The 21,235-nt window shown below is 48.7% G+C and overlaps 1 protein-coding gene across 1 annotated transcript in view; it reads right to left on the bottom strand.

The window, feature by feature from the left end:
- LYST (lysosomal trafficking regulator) overlaps positions 1–21,235 on the bottom strand; it is a 3,942,656-nt gene that overhangs the window by 436,298 nt on the left and 3,485,123 nt on the right. The window lies entirely within an intron of this gene.

The following is a 21,235-nucleotide window of genomic DNA, read 5'->3' as shown; positions in this document are numbered from 1 at the left end:
GCATATTTATTGGGTGCTTCTCACAGGAGCTCAGAGATCAGCAGCCATCTTGCAGCTGCTAAACAGTGCCCTCCTCCTTAGCTATTCTCAAGATGGTTTTAGCTTTTCCCTCCCATCTCAGCATTCTCGCTAACAGACCGGTTTGCCTTAATATAATACTTCTGTTTAAGTAACAGTAGGGAACGTTCTGCCGCTCTTGCCTGTAACATTTCAACTGACCCCGTAATGCCCTAAATACTCTTTTTTCCCCACTCGCTCCGGCTCCCATTCGAGACATTACCTGTTCCAAAAGCAATGATCCTTCCCCTTATAGTTGGTTTAAAGGCATTCCACTGTCTGTAGCGAGGTGTCTTCTTCCCCATTATCCCAAAAGTAGGTCCCAATACCAATCTCCTCCCTCAGAGTCTCATCTTTTTTTTAAACATTTTTATTTTTTTATTTCTTTTTATTGTTTTCAAAATAAGCACAGTGTAAGGGGGGCATGGCTATAGGACCATGCAATAAGATGTGCCTTTGGAGGTGCTCCTGCTGATCCTGCCTGATACGGACAAAAAACTATGCAAGAAACACGTTGGGGAATATGAAGTTGGAAAATCTGCTGCATGAAGGTCTACGGCACACAGACAGCGCGGAATTAGAATGATGGGTGCCAGGATGCGAGAGTTAGAGGCAGAGAGAATGCTCAATGAATCGCTGGTAGTGGAATCAAGATGGCGGCCCGCTCAGAACAAAGGGATGGGAAGGAGAGACAGTGAGTCTGAATATTCCGTCTCCTGGGTTGTTGCGAATACCGATTGAAAGCAGCAGCAGTGTTCAGATACAGACAACGGTGCATTGACACACACGGGTGCCGAGTAAAAGGGATTGCAGAAGGCGCTCATGGGGGCTCCACTGCAGGAGAGAAATGCCAGCGATGAAACGCACAGACCGGACTACACAGTGCCCCAAGTAGGAAGAAAGACCCGCTGGAAAGAGCTTGTTACTGTAGCGGGCTCACAGACCTGGCAGTGTTTCGGGAGCGCGACACACGAGCAGCGCGATTAGCCTTGTGATGATGGATACATTGTAACATACTCACAAGCAATACAATTAACATTGAACGGACGTGGCTAACTCCGGGGGAGACGTACCATCGGAATATGAAAGGCTCGGATATGCTGGATACAGTAGCTTTTCCGAAGTAACGCTAGTGAAGCCTCGAGCATGGCGTGCACCGCTGCTGTTACACATGTCTGCAGAGGGACGATAGCAGAACTTCACAGTGTGGACACAGTGTAGCCTGATTCAATACGGACACAGATAGAAGTGCCAATGGAAGATGATTCAAAGACAATTTGCTACAGCTGGCATCTGAAACGAAGTCTGGTCCGTATCAATATATCTGTCCATTGCTGGATGGGACAAAACTCCAAAATATAGTGCGCTACGGAAACACCATGCACTGTATGGCCTTAGATCCTTTGTCTGGTACTGCGGTCCTGAGGGTACACATAAAACTGGCCCAGAAGTGTACGCCGTTAAAGTGGCAGTGGTGGGAGACACACCTCAGAAAAAGATGATCTAAAAACTGATAGCCCTTGCTTGTACGGGGTAAATCCAACTGCACAGCGTGGAGGTTATTCCTTGCCTGTAACATGCTGCAAGCTCGGGCCTGCACAAGAGCCTGAACAAACGCTCACCTGTTTGGGCACGGCTGCAAAACCCACGGTCTCCCTTAAGGGGAGGAGGCTTTGGAGAGAGGACAGTGGTGTTGTACCCCAGCTGGTAAACAGACATGCATTAATTGTGCAGCGGCCCAGGAGTCAAGAAATGGTGTCAGGGACCGGACTGGGACTGGCACCCTACCCACCTGGCACTTGGGCAGTCCAAACGAATGCAGATCGGATATCGGAGGGCCATGGTGAAGGAAATCTGGGGGTCACACTGTGCACCATCAGGAGACACCCACTGGAACATCACAGTTGTCACTCACAGAAGTGTCCAGCATGCAGGCGAAGAGGGAGCATGGCACAATATAAGTCATTGCACACAAGAGTATTTACACGGGAGGTGAAGTGCCCAAACAAGGGACTTGCAGGAGGGACGGACGGTGAAGGTATTCAGTCAAGTGAGGCTGACAGACGGCTCCTGCCTCGAGAAGCCCTTGAGAAGACCAACTGGCGGAGAAGATACCTCAGAGTTGAATGTGGCTGGAGAATTGAAGTGCACACGGAACAGATACGGAGGCTGCTCAGGGAGTACGGTGTCGCCAAGCTACATCGAACTGTCGGTGCATCACACCACCCAAAATGAAAGGGAAGAGCACAGCGTTGGGGAATAAGATGGCGTCCAAGCCCAATAAGTACAATGGGAAACAATCCTCTATGGATATATTTGCAAAACTGGCACAGACGACAGAAGCTGTGAAAACAATAGGGCCGGAGGAACAGAACGCAGAAGACCCCAGACAGAGAGACCAACGTACCCTGGAGGCCATTGCAGAGCTGAAATCTTCCTTGGAATTCATAATTGATGCTGTTAGTGTGGGCGTTAAATCTCCTGAGACAAGATGTTAAAGCATTGGCAGAGCGCACAGGTGTGCTTGAAAAAGAGGTGAAGGCTAACGCTGATAACTGCACCGCCAATTCTCAGGAAGTTTCCAAGCTACGACAGCAAGTGCAGAACTTAGAGAACAGAGCCGAGGAGGCAGAATGGAGAGCGCGCAGGAACAATGTATGCATTGTTCGGCTCCCAGAAGGTGAGGAAGGCTCGGACACTATTAATTTCATAGAAAACATGTTGTTGCAAGAGATGGGTGCGGGTCACTTACTCAAGGATTCACAGTTGAAAGAGCGTAGAGGGTTCTGATGAGGAGACCACCACCTGGGGCCCCGCCTCAACCAGTTATTGCCAAAATACTGAACTATAAGGACAGGAAGAAGATCCTGGAACATTTTTGGAAAGAAGGAAAACTATCAGCAGGGCATCAGCGACCATCACGGCATACACGTTCTTGGTAGAGAGGCAGAGACTGCACTACGTGTCGATCAAGAGGAGGTTATGAGCAGTCAATCTTAAGTATATGCTACTATACCTAGCGAAACTGAAGGTCATCCATAAGGAACATGCTGTCTTTTTGGAGACCCCGGAAGATGTTGCCAAATGGATGGATGCGTTGAACTTCCCGTCAGAAGCGGACGATCCCACGAAGAGTGGACGTGATAAGTGAACCCACGTTGACCTCATAATGTATATATGCGATGCCTAGAGACTAATGAGTGATGAGTGTTAATAATGTCGGAGGTAATTTAGAACATAGTAATACATGATTGACAATATGCAGGAGCACCATGGTCGTCTAGATACAGACAACGCCAGGAGCACGCAATCATCCCCAGTAGATTAGGTTTTCTTTTTTGGGTACTAGTTGTTATGGAGAATGCTCAGAAATGTGCTAATTCCCTCCACCTTAGAGACCCTGAGCAACTTTGCTGGCTGGATTTAGAGGACTTGAATTTTTTAACCTGGAGAGAGTGAGACCCTTTTTCCCCACTTGCTCATGTATTTTAATGTGATTTTGTCCACTGTGTTTCTTTTGGTTATGGAGTCTGACAAACTCCATAGGCATCATCTTTTACATTGTGTCACACAGCACCCTCAATGCAGTGGCACAGGGAATTCTTTCAGAATTCCCAAAGGTTTAAATACCTTCTCTGGGATAAATTACTGTTTCCCAGAGCAGTAAAGTGAATGACTTTACTTATATTTGTAACTTTCTAGACCCAGCACACACTATCTTACAATAGGGTGCTGGAGTAGTATCCCCTTTGTGTAGCTTCTCATGTAACATTTTTATGTTACCCTTTTCTCACCGAATGGCTCGTGGCAGTGGTTTCGTTTTAACTACCATGGTGTGCGCCGATGCAGTAAAGCACCCAAGGGTGCCATTTTTTTTACAAATGGCCCTGGTCGTCTTTTGTAGCTATTTCTTTGTGGAAAGGTCCTTCTTGATACTTAATCTGTGCGTCAAACCAGGTTTGGTCCCATTGTTCGCTTTGCCTTTGGCGGGATTCACGAGTGAAGCCGCCTCTGGCTCCAGGGTGTCTGGGATAGGCAGGAAGGGAGGGAGGTGCCCGAAACTCCCTGTGCTTAGTCTCCTAGGAGACCCAAATGAACTCTGTGGTGATTAGCTGGCTGACTGTCCGGCAAGGACACCCACCCTGCTGGGTTACTGGGAGAGAACTGAATAAAAGGCAAGGGTTTTGGCTTGGAAGGCAGAGTCGACCACTGGATGAAGGAACCGAAGAAGAACTTGAAGAGGACGTATGCTGCAACTCCTGGACTGCTGGTTGGCCCGGGAAAGTCCTGCTGCTGTGCTGAAACTCCAAATTCGTATCGACAGAGAAGCCCCTGCAAGGACGACTTCTCCCTTTGAGTTGGTGGGACCCCTCAACTCCAAATTAAGCCACTTGGACATCCATCTCAGCACTGGTTGAATTTCCAAAGAGTTGCTGCTGGAAACCGTATAGCCAGGGAGAGGAACACCAGATTGTGTGCGTTGCTTTTAAGCTGGCCTAGAGCTCCAGGAAGATCCTCCGGACTCCGAGGAAGCAGGACTGACTGAGCCTGAGCCCCCTCAACAGAGTGCGGGACCCCAGAAGCAAGGAAAGTCATCTCGACAGTCAGGAACCGCAGTGTTGCTATTTGCGGTAGACACGAGGAGCTGAAACAATGAACAGCCACTGAATTGAAGATTGCCGGTTGCGAGCGGGAAACGTCCCATTGCAGTGCAGGAGTCCCCAGATGTCCTCCCTCTTGTCCACATGACTGAAGGCCAGGAACAGTGAGATATGCAGAGCTGCACGGGAACAGAAGTCATCTGCTGCACTTTTCTTCATTGTAAACTTACCTCTTACTGTAGAGTTGCTTGCATCTTCTACTACTCACAAGTCTAATCAGCTTGTGGCCCTACATTTGATTATTTTCTTCAAAGACTTCTAAAACGCTGTGCAAAGACTTTCTACTTACCTACAAATAAGTGCTTCAGCTCATATAGACTTTTGGCCATTGACTTTGGCTTAGCCTCTTCCAGTGAATGACTAATTGGGGGATCTGAAAGTATTTGCCCGTTTAAGAATATTTGTGGTCTTTTATTTGTTCTAAATAATCTTTTCCTTTGACTTATTACTATATGATTCTAAATGAAACAGTGATATATTAATGTCCCCAGCACCCTTGCAATTGAAGTCACCCGAGGGTGTACGTAGTGTCTGTGGGCCATCCCAAAAGGGTATCTACTGATTTAGAGATATGAAGATTGTGTATTTCATGAAGTGTATTTGAGTCTTACATTGCTCCCTTCTGAAGAAGGCTTATTCTAACTGACTGATTAATCATTTTTATTCAAGAAACCTTGAGTGTAAGAGTGTATTTGAATCCTTGTAAACTGTAAATCTCTGTGTAACTCCACTACAGCTCACATTCACCCCTCTAGAGATGAGCCTGGCTGCTCAACACGCTACCAAAACTGTGTATTACAAGCTTATACCAAAGGTTGGGTTTCCTATACCTGTAGTCAGAGTTGTTTGTAGGGTTCCCAGAGGGTAGTGCATACAACTTTGCCTAACACTAGTAGTGTAGTGTAGTGTCCGCCCGATGCAATCTGAGTGCCCGCAGTAGAGCCGGTGCCGGAACGAGATGTGGGAATGCCTGAGCTCCGTACTAGAAGCTGGGCAAAATTTTGGGACAGTTGGGGAATGGGTGGGGAGGGAAGTTGGGGTCGTTTTGGGGAAGTTGGCCTACAACCACGCACCACTAGAAGAGGGGGAAGGTAGGCCGAGAAGGGCAGCAATAGGAGTGGTTAAAGAGTATGGGTGACCTCAAATTTGTGACTTGGAATGTAAGAGGGTTGAATAGTTAGATAAAGAGGAATAGAGTAATGACATATTTGAAACGGCAAAAGTTAGATATAGCCCTACTGCAGGAGACACACTTAACCAAAGACAGACAGGAGACCTTGGCACGAAAATGGGGAGGGGTGACCCTGGGTTCTACTTACTCAGCCTATGCCAGAGGAGTGTTAATTTGGGTAGCGCCGAGTATCCCACTCAGAGTGCTGCAGACCTATCGGGACACAGATGCCAGGATGATTATATTGCGAGGGAGGGTGGAAAATTAAGAAAAATGAGTTATTAACACATACGCTCCGAACCATGACACAGCAGCATATTTCCGATCCTTGTATGCCAAGATGGGTCAGTGTAGAGACGGGGTGCTACTAGGGGTGGAGATTTTAACTGTACGCCGAACCCATTATTAGACAGATCAGATGGGAAATGTATGCTCCCAACCCCTGTGGCAAAAGCCTTGAAGGGACTGCTACACACTTACAAGTTAGAGGACATGTGGAGAACGATGCATGGACAGGACGGGGTGCATTCATATTATAATGCCCCTACAAATCTTTACACAAGGCTGGACTATGTGATGGTGGGAGGTGAATTGGTAGGGGAGATCGTAGGTGCGGGATATAAAGCGAGGGTCCTATCGGACCATGCGCATCTGGTTGTCACGTGGCAAGCTCTCCCTCACCCCCCTCCCCCCTCCCGAGGGCCAGGATTCCGACATGGAGGTTCAGAGTTGAGGCACTCAGGGATACTGGGTTTCAGGAACATCTAAGGAAAGAAGTGAAAGAGTATTTTCACCATAACACAGGTAGTGTCAGGTCAGCTCTGTGGGAGACTTTCAAAATAGTGGTGAGGGGAGCAGCTATGTCACAATCCAAGGAAATGCAAGATGTAATATTACGGGAATTGCGTGGTGCGGAGGATAAGCTGGAAAACGTAGCACAAACGGGGGACAGGTCCTAGGAAGAAGCACAGGAAGTGACGCAATTACAGCGGGAATGTCGGAAACACTGGGACAGGTTGAGCAATTTAAGTTACAGGAGATATATTGAGATACAGCACGCAGAGGGAGACAAGCCGGGGCGCCTGTTAGCCTGGCTTTATAGGAGCGAGAACACACGTGAACCGATTAGCGCGGTAGCCGGATTTAATGGAGAGTTGCAGGAGACACAGGAGGGAGTGAATAGATGCTTTTATGAATACTAAGCAATTGTATGAGGAAACCTCCAGTTGTGATGCAGCGGAAATAGGGGAAGCACTGTCGGAGATTAGACTGCCCAAGTTGAGCGCAGAAGAGCGGGAGGGATTGGAGGTTCCCATTACAGTAGAGGAATTGGAATACGTGATTAAAGAGCTGCCGATGGGTAAAGTCCCAGGGGCACAAGGGCTCCGTAGCAAATTTTATAAAGAATATAAGACAGATATTTTGCCACCAGTGCTGGAAATGCTTAATGAAGCGCTGGAAATGGGCAGGCTGCCGGGATCTTTGAGGGAATCAGTGATAATTCCCCTCCTGAAACGAAACAAGCCAGATACTGATTGTGGCTCGTACAGACACCTCTCGTTACTAAATCAAGACGGGAAGATACTTACAGCGGCGATGGCACTCAGACTCCAGCCGATTATAGCCAAGCTCATACATTCAGACCAGACAGGATATGTCCCACATAGGAATATAACTAGAAATTTGCATAGGCTGCACCATGTGATAGATAGCGCCCAGGATGATACGCGACAGCTCGTGGTGGCATCACTAGATGCAGTCAAGGCGTTTGATTCAGTCAGATGGCCATGGCTGCTGACAGGTTTAGAAGAGTTTGGTATGAGACCAACATATATTAAATCAGTGAAACTGCATACAGCGAACCAGTGGCCAGGGTGAAAACAGGTGCGATGATTTCAGAACAATGGCAGTTGAGTAAAGGTACATGGCAAGGGTGTCCCTGGTCTCCGATGCTATTTATGTTGGCGCTGAAGCCGCTTGCAGTCTACCTGCAAGATGAGTATGGGGAGGCAGGGATAGAAATGCCGCAAGGACGGCATTTAATATCATTGTATGCAGATGATATGTTACTATAACTGCAACATCCCAAGACCAATTTGCAGTTTATTTTAGATGTGATGGAACACTACGCTGCCTTATCGGGTATAACTATTAAAGTCGATTCTGTTCCTATTAGAGGAATACGTAGGGAAACCGATGCACAAGCTACCAGTGCTGCCAATTACATGGGAACTAGACACGTTTCGCTATCTCGGGGTAAACATCTGTCATGACCCTCAGTTGGAGCATACACAGAACACAGTTAAAGCACTGCACGGGATCGAGAAGTCCATTTCCTTTTGGGCAAGTTGCCATTATCCATGATGGGGAGGGCGGCATTGCTGAAAATGGTGATACTTCCAAGACTTCTGCATTTTTTACAAATGTGCCGTTTGCAATTCCAAGACGGTTCTTCAATAAATTGCATAGCATATGTAGAGAATTCCTGTGGTGTAATTCTAGATGTAGGGTAGCACTTTGGAAACTCCAGAACACATACGACCTAGGGGGTATAAAGCTACCCAACTTTAAGGTGTATTTTGTTGCTAGTCAGCTACAATTTGTTGCAAAGTGGTTGTCAGATGAGCAAACACACGAGTCACGATTGTTACAAACAACAGGGGAGAGGTTTTATTTGAAAGAAAATAATATGGATGGTAAACTCTCGCACAGTCCGCTTGCCCAGATTGAAGAGATTGGGGTGGGTGATGTGGCCTAGAGCCTGTCAATAGATGGAAGACGTTGCACCATATTCCACGCATATCCCGCTGGTGGCATTGGAGGGAGTGAGTGACCAGTTGCGATTGAATGTAAGGAAATACTGGGAACCTAACAGTAGTGACGGTGAGAGACGTGATCAATGAAGGGGTCCCTAAGGAGTTTGGGGTTTTGGTGGAAGAGGACAGAGTGCACCCGGGACAACACCTGACGCACTTCTGTCTACTACGGAGTATCCGAATCAGGTGGCTAGGGACGGAAGCGGAATTGCAACTAGACGAAATGATAGTCATTTTATGATGTGTCGGAGGGGGGACACAAAGTTTCAAGGATATATGAGTTGCTAATGTCCACGGTGGGGAAGGAGTTGGGAAAGAAGAGACAGCAGTGGGAAACATATCTGGGAGAGGCAATGTCGGACGCAGTGTGGACTAGCGCTATGGTGTACCACAAGAAGGTGTCTAGGAACTCTAGGCTCTAACAGATACAACTGTACATAACCCACAGAGCGTACTTGAACCCGAGCAGAATAGCAAAGTTTGGGCAAACAGCGATACAAACTTGCCCAAAACGTGGAGAGGTGAATGCGGATTTGATTCATATGTTCTGGGCCTGTATAGAAGTGAGCAGGTTTTGGGGGAGGTGGCTCAAACATTAGCGAAAGCAGTTATCATTCTGGATGTTGGATCCCCCCTGTCATGTTTACTGGGGGGCTTTACAAGACCCCAAGAGGGCCAAGCATATAAGAAAACTTAAAGATCTTGCATATATATTAGCGAAGCGCCGAATAGCGATGGGGTGGAAGGCACAGGCGAGACCTCTGGTGCAGGAGTGGTGGAAGGACCTGGTAAAATGGGCGAATGCAGAAACTATGGTGTGGCAAGAAGCTGTGGACAGGACTGAGGATCGGGGGGGGTGTGGAGGGGTGGAAGCTTGTAGGCAGCGTATTGATGAGTTGGTCACCTCCATGGTGGAAGTAAGAGAGCAGGAGCACAGTCCTGCAAACTGAACGCCTGCCATGGGAATCATTGGAATATAGTCAATGAAGTGGTGGAATTATGTGAGGTTATGTAGGCCGGTGTTGGGGAGGAGTAAGTTCAGGGGGTGTTAGGAGAACAATCAGATAATGATGTTAAAGTACTATGGCATATATTATGATGTGATGTCTGTATCACCTTCCCTTTTATGTCCTTCTCATTGTCGTGTAATACACTCTACACTCTAGTATCCATATTACACAAACCGTCCAGTGCTGCCCTATTAGGGGGGGCTCAGTCTTGATGAACCATTGCTTAATTAGAAACCTTAACCCCAACTCCCCCCTCCCCTGTCCTCCCCACCTCAACTCCAACTTCCCTCGTCCTTAATCACCCCAGACTCCCCCTTTCCAGCTCTGAGTGCCCCTTCTTCCAATTGCTTCCCGTAGTTTCCCTTCATCTTTTTGTCCTCTTGCGTGTTTGGGAACCCGCTTCCCACTGACCAGGTCCGCTCCTCCTACTTTACCCCTTGTCTGTTCAGGGGGTTTTAGATCCTGAGTGGACGTCAGCTCATTCAGCATCTGCCCCCAATCAACCACTAGTGTATTTTCCCCTTCCGGATGTCTATGTTTATTTAGATATTCCACTTTGGCCAGGCCCCATCTGCATATCTCGTGTAGCCATCAACTCACTTATGGACCTGTTAGCCTTTTCCATTCTATCGCGATTCGCTGCTTGGCCAAGATCAGCAGGAGTCGCGCCATTTTGTTTCTGTTTCGTTTTGTACACGGCAGAAGTCCCCACAGGCACACCTCATCGGTGCATTCGTATCTAGTCCCCAGCAGGGCATTTACTCTGTCCACAACCTCTTTGCAGTATTTACCTATCATCAGGCACCCCCATATCATATGCCAAAACCCAGCATGATTCTCCCTGCATCATGTGCATGTATGTGGTACCGCATGTTTCATCGCATGTAGCCTCTCCGTTTTCAAATATACTCTATGCAGGTAGTAGAATTGAGTGAGCTAGAATTGTGCATTCCTAGACGTCTTTTTTTTAAATTTGGTTTTATTGATTTTGAACAAAAGAATTCACATTATATAGTATGTAATTACTAGCTCATGTTTACATTACGAGAGCAGAGCATTTAGCTTTGTTATATTTTCAAACATCATTATACGTGTCTCCATTCTCTGAGTGTAACAATTAACAAAACGTTGCCCTCGCCCACTCCCCTCTCCCCCATTGGTCGAGCAAACATCTTACGAACATTGTGTGTGTGTGGGAAAAAGTGGTGATAGTTGTACTGGTGCGATGGTTTCTCAACTGAGAGATTTGAGCCGTCTTCCTGCGTCATCTGTTGGTTCCTCCGACTTACATTAAGTCCTTGGGAGCTCGTCAGATTGGGACTCTGAAGTTTTTGAGAGGTGTTTATTTTTTAAGTCCATCCATAGAGTCTCGCATTGCGGAGCTCTATTGTGCAGAGAGGCTGTGATCATTTCCATTGTGCAGATGTTGGATGCTACATTGATCCAATCGTTTTTTCTCGGGACCGTTGTGGATTTCAATTTCATTACAAGTAAGGCAAGAGCCGCCAGCATTAGTTGGGGGGCCAGTCCTTTGATTCTGATCGTCATCTTCGTTTCTCTCCAGTCCAAATAGAATCACGTGAGGGTCAGCGACTCTTTGTATGCCATCTATTTCTTTGATCCAACACAGGACCTCGTCCCAGAAAACCTTTATGTACGGGCAACTCCACCACATGTGCCAGTAGTCGGCCATTTCCTCACATTTCCTCCAGCATCTTGGACTCATTGTTTGAAACATTTTGGAGAGACTGAGTGGGTCATATTGCCATCTGTGTAGTAACTTAATGGCGTGAAGTTTGTATTGACTAGATATGGACGTTTTGGATGCCGCCTTACACATTGTTTCCCACTGATCAGGTCTTATTTCATCTCCTAGGTCTCTTTCGCATCTGCTTCTCAGAGGGTCCGTGGACCCATCTCCTGCTTCTATTAGTTCTTTGTACATTGCAGATATCAGGCCCTTCATTTCAGACATGGAGTCTAGGAGTTTTTCAAATGGGGTAAGGTCTCTTTTCAGTTTATCCTTAAATTCAGGTTTCGTTAGGACACCTTTTATCTGTATGTATTGGAAGGTGGACAGTGGACCTATTGCTAGGGCCTCTGTCAGTTCCGGGAGTGGGATGAAAGTCTTTTTTCTGCAATTGCCCCACCCTTTCCAGGCCCGCCTCATACCAAGATTCGAACCTTCCTACGTTGGGTATGTGGTTGTTTATGCCAGGGGACCATAGATGGCTGAGCGGGGATGGCCAAGTGGTAATCTTGCACATTTCTTTGCCTATGCGCCATACACTCCATATGGTGCTTAATATTGGATGGCCTTTGAGTCTACGTTGAAGCTTTTTTTGCAGGGCCCATAGCCACTCTGATACCGTAGCTGGTGATAAATAATGGTTGTCCATGTGGATCCATTGGAAGTTTTTGTGGTCACATAGGTGCAGATTAGAATGTGTAGCTCGGGTGCTTTGTAATATTTTTGCAGGTCAGGGAGCCCTACTCCACCTTTGTCTTTGGGAAGTGTTAGAGTGTTATATGGGATTCTCGCTGTTAAGACGGATTTCTGAACTCTGTCCTGGTGGCGCAGAAGTTCAGAAGGCCAACCTAATTACTTGGAACAGGGTAACCTCTGGACAAGCCAGACCAATCAAGGTAGCGATCGCGGCGGTCAAGACTAGGTCTCAAGAGGGGTGAGGGTGACTGAAAGCCCGCAGGGAGCACACAAAGCAAGAGCGCTTACAAACTACTCCAAACAGGTGTTATATCAAAAATATAAACACATTTATTTTAAGGCCTTTAAAACAACGACCGTAGCAAGAAAATCACTCTATAACAATATTAAGCCAACACATACCAAATCATCACAATATATATACAAATACACAGTCGCAAGCGTTTAAAGCACGAAATATGTAGTCCACCTGCAAGGGAAGGAAAACAGGCAGTGCGATAATGCTTTCGACTCAGTTCGCCTTCAGAGGCACCTAACTAGATGGAAGTCCAAGCCCTGCGAAGAGTGGAGCCTAATGCTCAATGTACCTGCACGCGCTGGTGCCAACGGGCAAAAGGAGAAGCTCTTCGGAGGAAGTCAGGCAGTTCGTGTTAGTGCACAGCAGAAGTAGAACAGGGTCCGCAACTCAAGCGCAGCCTCCACAGCGGGCAGAAGCAGAGCGCGAGAACGGGCGAAAAGGGTGCTGTTTTACACAGCGGGGAAAAGCAATGGGTTACTGCAGGAGGGCGACCAGATCCTAGATATACTACTCACCGGTCCCCGAAGCAAGCAGTCCCAGGCTTCTCCACGTTAGTTTCAGCAGCTGGCAGGTTCAGAAGAGCAGGGAACGCTTTGTAGTCGTGTAGATCAAAAAGACGTCCCAATCGACGAAACCAGCACAGTTTTGTTGCCGCAGCAGGACAACGAAGCGGCCGTGCGTATCTGAGTCAAAAGTACACTCCTCCCTTCAGACTTGGGAACGCCAAGGGCACGAAGTGTGGGAGAGTGACAAGGACTCGAGATACGGCACAACCTGGCGGCGGTTACAGAACAAGGCTCCCTTGTAAGCTGGTCAGTCAACTGGATGGCCCAGAGACGCTTCCGAAGGCTTACTTGGCAGGAGATGTTGTAGATGCCGGGAATAGCTGTTGCTGCTATTCCAAAGGTCGAAGCGCCAGTACAGGCCTTCTGGTTCGATCAAAGGAGGACAGTGGCTCTCAGGACGACAGCAGTGCAAAGGAGGATTCCTTCAGCGGGTCACCAGCGATTCCTCGGTCCAGCCTCTTGGTTGCAGGATACTTGGCTCCTGTATTCCTTCGTTCGTGAGAACTCAGGAGATCGACATGGTAGTGGTGTTTCCAGCCCCCTCTTATCCACGGTTCCCTACGCGCCAAAAACGGAGGGGAACCAATGGGAGATCCGCTCATCAAAACACATACCATACGTGGACCAATCACGGACCACGGTGGTCCCAGGCATTCACACCACCCTAGACTCTCTGGCACCCAGGATGTGTATTGGGACCAGACATCCCAGCCCACACCCTGGAGGCACACAAACGACATGTAGAAGCCCGCGAAAGCAACCACATTTTGCGGGAAAGTACATGCCCAAATAAGGAAGGCCCCGGGTCGCTGGACCTGGGGAAGGTGAAGGGAGCAAGACGGTCAGTGGACAGGACAAAGGAGCCTCGTGGTCTGGCCATTTTGGGGAGCCAGGCCACCATTTTGGGTTCAGTGCAAAAACGTGCTCAGAACGCCAAAAGGAGCTCAAAATATTCAATACGATCGCTGCCACCATTCCAGTCCCTGAATGACTTGCACCGATCAAATACCATCCTAAAAGAGTATCTGGGGCCTGTAGAAGGCTAGAGACCCAACAGAGCTGTAACTTAACTTACTGTGCCCTCTTGTGTCGTGTTGCACTAAAGCTGCGACACGATAGAAGAAACTACGGGAAACAACGTTCCCCGGTACTGACTGTCTTAAGGGCATGTCAGTTTCCCCGTAAGAAAGGAGCGAAAGCCCAGGGAAGTGCGGCAGAAGGCTGTACTTCCCTGGCAAAGTCAAGATCAAGGTTAAAACAATAGCAAAAAGTTTAGGGGTTGCCACATGGAAGGAAATTTCCCTACAATTACGAAATCTTTCCTAACACTCGCCCCTCCCAGACTATGGACAGGGGGAACTAATCCACCCCTGGATGAGTCTCATGTTCAGGTCGGTTAAACATTCTGGACAACCCATCAGCATTGCTATGTTGGACACCTGGCCTATGCTCAATAGTGAAGTCGAAGCCTTGGAGACTTATGGACCACCTAAGCAACTTTGGATTCTCCCCCTTCATGTTCATTAGCCACTTTAACGGCTTATGGTCAGTTTGCACAGTGAAGTGGGTCCCATAGAGGTAGGGCCTCAGCTTCCTTAGGGCCCACACAACAGAGAAACATTCTTTCTCTACCGTGGACCATCTGAGCTCTCTGTCCTTAAGCTGGCGACTAATAAAACCGATAGGGTGTTCCTTACCCTTCTCATCTACTTGTGATAGTACAGCTCCTATCCCAGTGTCAGAGGCGTCCGTCTGCACGATAAAAGTTCTTTGATAATCAGGGGCCCTGAGGACAGGGGCCTGGCACAAGGAGTCTTTCAAGCCATTGAAGGCCTTCTCACACTCGTCAGTCCAAGTTACCTTCTTGGGTTTCTTCGGAGTTGTGAGGGCAGTCAGAGGAGCAGCTATGGTGCCATAGTCTGCCATAAAATTCCGGTAATACCCCGTGAGTCCTAAGAAGGCTCTCACTTGGGTTTGCGTAGTGGGGGTAGGCCAGTCTTGTACGGCTTGTACTTTACTGGGAAGAGGCTGTATCCTCCCTCCACCTACTTCATGTCCAAGGTAAACCACTGAGCCTTGTCCAATCTGGCATTTACTAGCCTTTATGGTCAAGTGGGCTTTCTGAAGAGCCTGGAGCACAATCCCGAGGTGTTTCACATGGTCTTCCCAGGTGGCACTGAAAACTGCGATATCGTCCAGATATGCGAGACAGAATTCGTCCAACCCATTCAACACATGATTCACAAGCCTCTGGAAAGTGGCAGGTGCATTCTTCAACCCGAACGGCATTACCCGGAATTGGTAAAGGCCGTCTGGTGTAGAAAATGCTGTCTTCTCCTTAGCATGTTCTGCTAACGCTATTTGCCAATAGCCAGCAGTAAGGTCAAACGTGCTGAGGTACTTGGAAACACCCAAAGTATCCACCAGCTCATCTGTTCGAGGCAAGGGGTGTGCATCTGTCTTGGTGACAGCTTTCAGAGCCCTGTAATCCACGCAGAACCTCAATTCAGAAGTGCCTGCCTTTGGAACCAAAACCACAGGGCTGGACCAAGGACTACTAGAGGGTTCAATCACCCCAAGGTCTAACATCTTGTTGACCTCGGTCTTAATATAAGACCGTACTTTATCCGACATCCTGTATCCCCTACTTTTGGTAGGTACACTGTCTCCTGTGTCAATGTTTTGTTTGCACCAAGGTGTCAAACCAGGAGACTGTGAAAACAGGGGGGAAAACTGCCGAAGCAAACTTTTCACCTCCGCCTGCTGATCAGAAGTCAGGTGAGGGGCCACACGGACACCCTCAATGGAGCTATCTGAAGGACCGCCGTGGAACAGGTCGGGGAGAGGTTCTGACTCCTCTTCCTCAACGTCTGAAGCCAGTAGCAGTGCTGCGATTTCGACTCTTGGGACGAAAGCCTTCAGCCTATTCACGTGGAACACTTTTGGAGCCTGTCCAGGCCTTCCAAGGTCCACTAAATAGTTCACCTCACCCAGGGGCTCCACCACTGTGTAAGGGCCTGACCATTTGTCCTGTAAAGCGCGAGGCCTTATAGGATTCATGATCAGGACTTGCTGACCAGGTGGGAAGTTGATGAGGGAAGCTTTCTGGTCATACCAATGTTTCACCAGCGCTTGCCCTGCCTTCAATTTCTCACTAGCCAAGCCCATCAGAAGTACCATCCGTTTTCTGAGCCCTAGCACATAATCAACTACGTTGGTAGTAACAGGGGGAGTGGGCATCTCCCATCCCTCCTTGACGATGGCTAAGGGTCCCCGTACGGGATGACCGAACAGAAGTTCGAAGGGGCTGAAGCCAACACCCTCCTGTGGTACCTCTCGGTAGGCAAACAACAAGCATGGTAAAAGAAGATCCCATTTTCTTCTCTGAGGCTCCTCCAGAGCCCCAATCATGCTTTTTAACGTTCTGTTGAAACGTTCCACCAGACCATTGGTCTGGGGGTGGTATGCAGAAGAGAACTTGTAGGTGACCCCACATTCTTTCCACATAGCCTGCATATACTTCGACATAAAGTTGCTGCCACGATCGGACACAACTTCTTTAGGGAAGCCAACCCTAGTGAATATGCCGAGTAAAGCTTTTGCAACTGACTTGGCAGTTACAGTTTTTAATGGGATGGCCTCAGGATACCTGGTTGCATGGTCGACCAGCACCAGGATAAACCTATTGCCCGAGGATGTTTGCGGGTCAAGGGGACCGACGATGTCGATCCCTACCCTTTCGAATGGTACCCCCACAACTGGGAGCGGTACCAACGGAGCTTGGATTGTCGCGCCAACCTTCCCAGACAACTGGCAGGAGGCGCAACTCCTGCAGTGACTTTCTACTTGCACCCCCATCTTGGGCCAGTAGAAGTGCATGGATAACCTTTGCTTGGTCCTCTTCATACCAAGGTGACCAGCAAGGGGAACTTCATGCGCCAACTGCAGGAGGAAGGGCCTAACAGCAAGGGGAACCACCAACCTCCTATGGTCTCCTTCTGTAGACTCTGTGGGCTCGCTATACAGGAGTCCACCTTCCCAATAAATCCTAGGCGTCCCATGAGGTTCACCCTCAAGCTGGGAGCAGGCCTGTCTCCTTAGGCCTTCCAGAGATGGGCACTCACGTTGGCCTTTACTGAATTCGTCCCTATCAGGACCTCCTTCAACTAACAAGTCTTTTAGTTCAGGATGATCGTTGGGGTCGAATACTTCAGGCATCGCCACTTCCTCGTCAGGCTCGGGCGATCGACCAACTTCCTCCACCGCAGTGGTAGGCGAGCTCGGGGGAATATTTTCTTTCCCTCGTCGTGACTTGTTGACTCCTTTCGCCTTGGGTTTCCCCTTCGGCTGGGGCGGCGTATTGGACTTGGCCAATGCTGCCCGTGCTTGAGACCGTGTGTAGGGTCGTTCGGCAGTGTCTCCTACGAGCCCTAAAGCTCTGAGATCATTACCTAGTAAGACCTTTCCCGGGACGTTTCTCTGAATGCTCACTGGAATCCTAACTGCTGTACCATTTAAAGTAAGATTTACAGGGATCACGGGAAACATAAGGAGGGGGCCGTCAGCCAACTTAGTGGGCATCAGAGTAGCTCTGGCAACTTCCTCTGAGTCTACCAAGGTAGAATCCACTACAGTGCGACTGCACCCATTATCCCTAAGAGCTGGAGTATCTACTCCATTGATCAGCACACTGTCTTTAAAGTAGTGCTTGGTATTATCCGGAATCCTAGCATACGCCTCTGCGACTTTAGGCTCCCAGGAACCCAGGGACACTAAAACTACCTCAGCCTCTATTCCGCTGGGAAATGAGTCTGAGGAGAAGGATGCTCCTGTAATCTCTTCTTCCTCGTAGGAGGAGAAGGCCAGATTAGCGGAGTGGACCCCCAAAGGTCTAACCTTACAACGGGGATCCCCCTTCACATGGTCAGTTGCTCCACAAGCAAAACAAGATCCAATGGGTCTGTTTACGTAGGGAGGCTTATTGTAACCGGAGTTCTGTTTCGGAGGCTGACCTCCACTACCCTGTGAGTTCTCTTGTGTCTTACCCTTGTTTTTCTTTTTTTGGCCCTTTTGGGAAGAAGATTTAGCAGATTCCCCACCCTCCATATCTTTGGACTTTTCCCCCTCCTCCTGCTTACCAGGATGAGTTTTGTCCTTATGGGACACTCGATGTGACACCCATAAGTCCGCTGCCATGGCCAGCTTCTTAGGATCGATCTCCTTCGAATCGGCCAAGTGCTGCTTAAGCTCCGGGGAAGAAGAAGCAAAAATGTGTTCCAGCATGACAAGATTTATCATGCCGGCGAAGGTAGAAACCTTATAGCCTTCGACCCAGCCAGTTAAGTTTTTCAAAGATTCAGCGACATAAGATACCCAAGTACCACCTTCCTTTTTCTTATACTCTCGAAAACGCTTTAAATATTGGGCCGGAGTCTTCCCAAACTTTAAAATGAGAGTCTGCTTCAACATTGCAAAATCAGCTCGCTCAGCCTTCGACATCTCCATAATGGCACTACAGCCAGAATGGGGCAGTCTACTGAGCAACCACGCAATCTTGTCAGCATTGTCAACTTTCTGAACTTCGCATGCATACTCAAACGCATTCAGCCAGTCCATAATATCATTCCGTTCCTCATACACACTGAGCAGATCTTTTGGAAACCGTGGATGAGAGGAGGCCCCAGACCCATGTCCAGGACCCGTGGACCCATTTGCAACCTGAAGCTTGGCCAGTTCCAACTGGTGATCCCTGTCTTTTTGTTTTTCTGCCTGTTCGATTTTCAGTTTGGCTATGCTGAATTCAAGCTCCTGCTGCCTAAACCCCAGCTCTTGCTTCTTGAATTCAAGCCTAGCCTCCCCGTCAGCACTGGCAGAGGAAACATTAGACATCTCGTCCTCCCTGTCCTCGTGGTCGCGGTGGAACAGTGCGGCGACAGAACCGTCGGTTCTGCCAGTGAGAGCAGCCCCACCACCTTCCGCACTGTCCTCAGAAGTAATAGCGTCAAGCTGCGCTTCTTGCCACGCCACGATTCTTTGGATCATTTCCAATTTTGTGCCTTGAGAGGAAACACCTCTCTCCGCACACATCTTTTTCAGCGTTTCTGATTTGGAAGCATTTAAAGTTAACAACGTACTTGTTTCCATACTGTGTGATAGGACTATGGCCTTTTTAAAGTTATATTACAACAATCCACTATGTGCACTGGTTGGAATAACCTGAAATGCCCTAGCCCGTGCGCAACACTGGATACCTTCAGTCGTATCCCACCGCTGTACACCAATTTGTTAAGACGGATTTCTGAACTCTGTCCTGGTGGCGCAGAAGTTCAGAAGGCCAACCTAATTACTTGGAACAGGGTAACCTCTGGACAAGCCAGACCAATCAAGGTAGCGATCGCGGCGGTCAAGACTAGGTCTCAAGAGGGGTGAGGGTGACTGAAAGCCCGCAGGGAGCACACAAAGCAAGAGCGCTTACAAACTACTCCAAACAGGTGTTATATCAAAAATATAAACACATTTATTTTAAGGCCTTTAAAACAACGACCGTAGCAAGAAAATCACTCTATAACAATATTAAGCCAACACATACCAAATCATCACAATATATATACAAATACACAGTCGCAAGCGTTTAAAGCACGAAATATGTAGTCCACCTGCAAGGGAAGGAAAACAGGCAGTGCGATAATGCTTTCGACTCAGTTCGCCTTCAGAGGCACCTAACTAGATGGAAGTCCAAGCCCTGCGAAGAGTGGAGCCTAATGCTCAATGTACCTGCAAGCGCTGGTGCCAACGGGCAAAAGGAGAAGCTCTTCGGAGGAAGTCAGGCAGTTCGTGTTAGTGCACAGCAGAAGTAGAACAGGGTACGCAACTCAAGCGCAGCCTCCACAGCGGGCAGAAGCAAAGCGCGAGTACGGGCGAAAAGGGTGCTGTTTTACACAGCGGGGAAAAGCAATGGGTTACTGCAGGAGGGCGACCAGATCCTAGATATACTACTCGCCGGTCCCCGAAGCAAGCAGTCCCAGGCTTCTCCACGTTAGTTTCAGCAGCTGGCAGGTTCAGAAGAGCAGGGAACGCTTTGTAGTCGTGTAGATCAAAAAGACGTCCCAATCGACGAAACCAGCACAGTTTTGTTGCCGCAGCAGGACAACGAAGCGGCCGTGCGTATCTGAGTCAAAAGTACACTCCTCCCTTCAGACTTGGGAACGCCAAGGGCACGAAGTGTGGGAGAGTGACAAGGACTCGAGATACGGCACAACCTGGCGGCGGTTACAGAACAAGGCTCCCTTGTAAGCTGGTCAGTCAACTGGATGGCCCAGAGACGCTTCCGAAGGCTTACTTGGCAGGAGATGTTGTAGATGCCGGGAATAGCTGTTCCTGCTATTCCAAAGGTCGAAGCGCCAGTACAGGCCTTCTGGTTCGATCAAAGGAGGACAGTGGCTCTCAGGACGACAGCAGTGCAAAGGAGGATTCCTTCAGCGGGTCACCAGCGATTCCTCGGTCCAGCCTCTTGGTTGCAGGATACTTGGCTCCTGTATTCCTTCGTTCGTGAGAACTCAGGAGATCGACATGGTAGTGGTGTTTCCAGCCCCCTCTTATCCACGGTTCCCTACGCGCCAAAAACGGAGGGGAACCAATGGGAGATCCGCTCATCAAAACACATACCATACGTGGACCAATCACGGACCACGGTGGTCCCAGGCATTCACACCACCCTAGACTCTCTGGCACCCAGGATGTGTATTGGGACCAGACATCCCAGCCCACACCCTGGAGGCACACAAACAACATGTAGAAGCCCGCGAAAGCAACCACGTTTCGCGGGAAAGTACATGCCCAAATAAGGAAGGCCCCGGGTCGCTGGACCTGGGGAAGGTGAAGGGAGCAAGGCGGTCAGTGGACAGGACAAAGGAGCCTCGTGGTCTGGCCATTTTGGGGAGCCAGGCCACCATTTTGGGTTCAGTGCAAAAACGTGCTCAGAACGGCAAAAGGAGCTCAAAATATTCATTACGATCGCTGCCACCATTCCAGTCCCTGAATGACTTGCACCGATCAAATACCATCCTAAAAGAGTATCTAGGGCCTGTAGAAGGCTAGAGACCCAAGAGAGCTGTAACTTAACTTACTGTGCCCTCTTGTGTCGTGTTGCACTAAAGCTGCGACACGATAGAAGAAACTACGGGAAACAACGTTCCCCGGTACTGACTGTC

The sequence above is a fragment of the Ambystoma mexicanum genome, chromosome 4p, assembly GCF_040938575.1.
Source record: "Ambystoma mexicanum isolate Mex_15411 chromosome 4p, UKY_AmexF1_1, whole genome shotgun sequence".
In the NCBI taxonomy this organism is placed as follows: domain Eukaryota; kingdom Metazoa; phylum Chordata; class Amphibia; order Caudata; family Ambystomatidae; genus Ambystoma; species Ambystoma mexicanum.
Note: the sequence above shows the minus strand (reverse complement) of the source record. Positions and strands in the feature narration are given on the sequence as shown.